The following is a 5,774-nucleotide window of genomic DNA, read 5'->3' on the forward strand; positions in this document are numbered from 1 at the left end:
TGAAAGAATTTTTCTGCAATGCTTTTAATGAAATCTTTTATTGAAGGGATATTGAGGGCTCGTCTCATATCGTCGTTTCTCATGAACCATCCTCGCTTTTGTTATTTGTCTAAGGATTATATTTTGGCACCTGTCTATGATATTTATGTTGGATTTTGCTGCATATGCCCAAACTGGACAAGCATACGTTAGGACAGGTCTTAGCATGGCTGTATAAACAAGCAACTTAATTTCCCTAGTCATTTCTGAATTCGGAGCAGTTAGGGGATATAATTTACGGGCGTTATCACGGAATTTTTGTTTGACATAGTTAAGATGGGGATTCCAAGTTAAGGTTTTGTCTAATATTGCCGCATTGAAGAAAGACAGTCGAATATTCATGGCCGAATGGTCATGGCACTGGTCTCATGATCAAGAGACCTGGGTTCGAATCCCGCTAGAGACAATGCGATTAATAGTATATGTAAATATTTAATTCATTGATTTTATGTTTTCCTTTATTTCATGTTCCAGAAGATACTGGACATTTCTTTAATTTACCAGACAAGTGTTCTGGACTTTTCTTACTGTCTCCAGAAGAATATTCTGTAACTTTCTCTGCTTGTATAAAAGCAGAAGATTTGCCAGTTACTGCATTCTCAGTTCTGTGTTCAGTTAATAAATTGATTTAGCTCTACTTCGTGTGTGTATCATTGAGTTCTATACCAAAGTATCTACGTGACAATATTACACCGAGGTATTTAGCATCCTGAGACCATGGGATTTCAATTTTATTAATTTTAATGAGGTTTTGGGTAGTTTTCCTTTTCTTTGTGAAAAGCACTGTTATTGTTTTTGAGACATTTATTGCGATTTTCCACTTGGAGTACCAGCTTTCTAGTTCTTGGATGTGTTTGTTTAATGCGTGAGTGAGGAATTTTATGTTTCTGTTTTTGGCCAGTATAGTTGTGTCATCTGCGAAAATGCATACTTTGGTATTGTGTTTCTGAGGTATATCAGTAATAAATATTGAGTATAAGGTGGGAGATAATTTAGCTCCTTGCGATAGTGCTGTTTTTATGGAGCAGCGAAGTTTGGAGAGTGTGGTGTTAACGAGTAAAAAGGAAATTAAATTTCTGTTAAAAAGGAAGGAGAAAATTAATTTTACGAGGAGGAGAAGTGTTGTAAGAGACTAATTTATAAATGAGTCCTTCCAACCACACTCTATCGAATGCTTTTTGAATATCGAGGAAAATCGCTCCCATGTTTTCTCTATTTTCGAAGCCTACGGTGACATATTCAACGACTCTAAGGAGTTGGTGGGTGGTAGACAATTTGTGTTTAAAGCCGAATTGCATGGGGATTAGAATGTTATTGTTGAACAGGTGCTTATTAAGTTTTTGTAGGATATAGTGTTCTGTTATTTTGCTGAAATTTGGAAGGGGTGATATTGGTCTGTAGCTGGTGGGATCAGCAAGATCTTTTCCAGGCTTTAAAGCTGAAATCACGATAGCAGTTTTCCAAGACGAGGGGAAGTATTTCAATTTCAAAACGAGTGTGTTTATTAAGTAGAGTTTGAATTTGGTGATGAGTGGAAGATTTTTGATAATTTTATTTGATACATCGTTTATCCCTAGAGCCTTTTTTACATCTAATTTATTTAAGTACAGGAAAAAATCCATAGGCGTTGGTGGCTCTATTTCGAAGTTGATCGGAGTTTTTAAAAAGTTTTCTAGAGTATTGTTTATTTTGTTTTCTGTGTCAGTGTTGTACATGTTATTCAAGTTGAATTGTTGCTCCAAGCTATCAGCTAAAGTTTCGGCTTTATCAGTGTTTGAAATGGCAGTACTGGCCTGGCCTTTAAGGGCGGATATTTTTGTATGTGTTTCCCTATGTTCCAAAGTGAATTATCGTTGGGTTGAAGTGCTAATAGTTTGTTTTTCCAGTCCTCTTGCAATACTCGTTTTCTGGTGTGTTTTTTTTTATCGCTCTATTTAATCTGTTTAGGTCTTTTTTATCAGATGAGTCTAGTTCTTTGCCATTTATGACGCACGCTATTTCTTCTATTTAACAACATTTTTAGTTCGTTGTTTACATATTGGGTGGTGGGATCGATTTCTTTGGAGTTTGCGCGAAAAGTTGTGATTGAGTTTGTAAAATTTGTGACTAGAGTGTCTAGGTCATCTGGTGAATTAACATTAATATTTAGGTTGGTGTTGTAGAGCATATTTATTTTAAAATTAGTCCAGTTTGTTTTTAATTTATTGTTGTGTTTCGGGGTTTTAAAGCTAAAATTAAAAATTTAATAGAACTGAGTTATGGTCTGAGCTTAGTTCTGGGACCGAGGATATGTCGTATGGGTGTAGAAAATTTTTTGTTATCGCTAGATCTATGAAAGATGCAGTGTATTTTCCGCAGCGGGTGAGGGTGGGTGGGGCGATGATTTCTAGTCCGACAGAGTTCGCAAATGACTTTAAAATATTACCTCTAGTAGTGTTTTTGTTGGAGCCCCAGCTAATGTAGTGAGCATTAAAATGTCCTCCCAGAATGCATAGGTTACCTAAGTGCATTAAAGTGTTCAGGTCCGAAGTGAGCTGGTTTGTGTCAGATGAGGGACTGAAGCAAACAGTCCAAAATATAGCAGCCACCTGGCGATGAGTAAAGGAAATATCGAATTCGTTAAACACGTCTTTAATGCAAACAATATCTGATCTTTGAACACATCTTCCATCACATAATTGGAAGTACAGAAAATTTTTGTTGGTCTGATGAGCATACTAGACCCTTTAATTTCTGCATTAAAGGGATTATCTATCTGCCCATATCTTGAGAAAATAACCAAGCCACTTCCCATGATCCGGTTTAATATCAGATATGAGCACATGACGTTCGTTATAATAACCATCCCACTATTTGTTAAGTGGCTTAACGGAGCATGACCTGAGTTGACAACAGCATAATCCTTTCTACATCTAGGGGGTCCACAAATCCATACACCACAGCTTTCAGTCAACTCCTCCATTCGAAATCTAACAGAACTAAGGATATTCGTCTTGTAACGGATGAAGATCCCTGGATAATTCTCCTTAATAGAGGAGATATCACCAGACTCAGCCTTTGCAAGAACATCTTTAAATACAGAGCTTCCTGATTTAACTCTTGGAATACATACATAATTCAAAGTCTTTATTAGAGACAGGGAGATCTGAAATGAGATTCATTCAATATTTTGATGATTACCATTGTGTAAGAGAAAGCAAAAAGGCTCCACTTGATTTAATGCAAAGTTATATTTAGCAGTTTTTTTAACCATCTTGAGATTTACATATCAGACTTCCCCAAGTCCGAAAACCAAATTATTGAAATTATGTTTGCCTATGAATGAGAAAACTTAATGCTTTGAAGCTAGACAGATGAAGTTTGGCTTATGCGTGGGTTTATGAAAAATTTGTAGATTTCCATTAAATTTGTAGCACAATCCTCTTTGAATACAAGTAAATTTGATAACTACAAAATGTAAAAAGATAGGTAAGTGATATCCGATACAGATTTAACATAACAAGATCTGAGTGAACACACAAGTAATGTTATTTTTTATATATATAGCAGATATTGCAATATTTTAAAGTTCTTAACAATCATTGTGTTTTCAATCTTTTAAAAACTACATGCTATTGACACATAATTTATCCGTTATGAATAAAATAAAATCATCTACTGTCAATTTAAAAATTTAATCAAAGCTTTGGTTGAATAAAGTTTTCTAAAAAAAGGCTCAAATTATGAATGCCCATACAGTACACACATAGCTAGTCTCCTCCAAGACGTCCATAGCTTCAGTACTGACATTATCCCATACCTTTTTCTGAAACTTTCAAGTCATCCCTTTGATGCTAGAAATTGTTTTCCCTAATTTTTCTATAATTTACTTTCACACAGATAAAAATTAGCAACTTTTGAAATCTTGTATCAACAAATTACTCCAAAAAAAATTTTCTTTTTGTAGTCTATTTCCCACATTTTTCCATAGTTAGGCATTTGCAGAGTTTAATTATTTCATTCTTTAAATAAACAACTCATACTAATAAATATTACTTTATTATATATTAAGCATCTTTGGTATCAGCTGGATCACTAATAATATGATTTCAGTTAACTAACTTCATATCCATGATTATGTCCAATATCAGACATTAAAATCTTATTTTAATTGTTTTTCATATGCTCTGCTGATTGTGATAATCTTTTCTAATGGAAACCAGTTTCATGACATTGCAGTGTTATTAAAAATGCAATGTCCACTTCATCTAACTTTGACATAATTGTAGTTTCATTTATTAAAATTCATACATATTAAACAGAATCTTTCATTAATCTATACTTATATAAAGCTCAATGTGTGTGTGTATTGGCGCTCTACAGAAAAGACCATTTGACCTACAGCTACCAAATTTGGTGCATGTATACCTTGGAGGTCGGGAATGTGCGCCTGGAGTCCCTTTTTTTGAATTTTTAATTATTAATTAGAAATTAACTTTCCCGTCAAAAAAATCTTCATTTCCCCACCGCCAAATTAGTAAGGTTTCAGTTTTTTCCCCCACGCTAATGAGGTTAGGCCTAACATTTTTCGACCGATTATTTCAAACGATTCTGTTTATTTTCTTAATGTTTGATGCATTAAAATTAAACATTGTTAATTAATCGATCTTTCAGATTACTTCTGAAGTACTTTTGAATTAAAATAAAACAGAATAAAGGAAATTAAAAATTTCTAATCTGCATAGCGTTACCCCAACTGGCGTAGAAAAATTCACGCATTTGCGTTACCGTAACTGATGTTGAAAATTCGCACATCCGCATTGTATTCTGATTGTTTACATCTAATTTCAACGAAGCGGACTCAATTTAAATTATTTTTAGGTTAGTTGTATGCTTTTGTAATTAAATTGTATTTATGTTAGTTTAAGTCCATCGTTTTTTAAGTAATTTTTTTACCTGTTTTCGACCGATTATTTTAAACGATTCTGTTTATTTTCTAAGTGTTTGATGCATTTAAAATTAAACATTGTTAATTAATAGTCCTGCTCAAGAAGAATCTGAAAAAATTTTGTTGACAAATTCTTGAGATATTACATAAATTAAGAAAGATATTCTTTAGTGCCCATAAGGTTTAAATGCTCAGTGACTGTTTTCAGTAATCATATTACAAAAAAAAAAAAAATGCTTTGTTTTAATAAAAAATATTATATTAATTGCAGATTAATCATTTCCACTTTAATTTAAAGCATAAATTCTACAGGAGCTAACAGAAAATTGGAGAGATACAGATTTCGTTATGACTGAAGGCCTTTATAATATTATGAGTGAATTGAAATATGAAGTTTTAAAATATTTTCATGAAGAAGTAGAATTAAAGTAGAATTACATAAAATAATTATTAAAATTTTAACGAGCATTAACATTGGCGAACCTGGTCACTAAAGGCGGCTAGTACTTATATAAAGCTCAATGTGTGTGTGTATATTGGCGCTAGAAAAATCCTACACAATATTAATATGAAATGTATGGCTCATTGTGGTCGATTAATATGCATTAGATGCAACAGTATCCATCATATAATGCAGATATTTAATGGAAATGAGTATTAAATTTGTAATGTTCCAATTTTAAGTCAAGACTTTACTATTTTGCAATACAAAGAAAGGAAAACCTACAGAGTGTAATTACAAACAAATGTCTCTTAAACTACATAATAATATCATGGACTTCAACTTTTTTTTATACAGTGGTCTATA

Source organism: Argiope bruennichi, chromosome 7, assembly GCF_947563725.1.
Source record: "Argiope bruennichi chromosome 7, qqArgBrue1.1, whole genome shotgun sequence".
In the NCBI taxonomy this organism is placed as follows: Eukaryota; Metazoa; Arthropoda; class Arachnida; order Araneae; family Araneidae; genus Argiope; species Argiope bruennichi.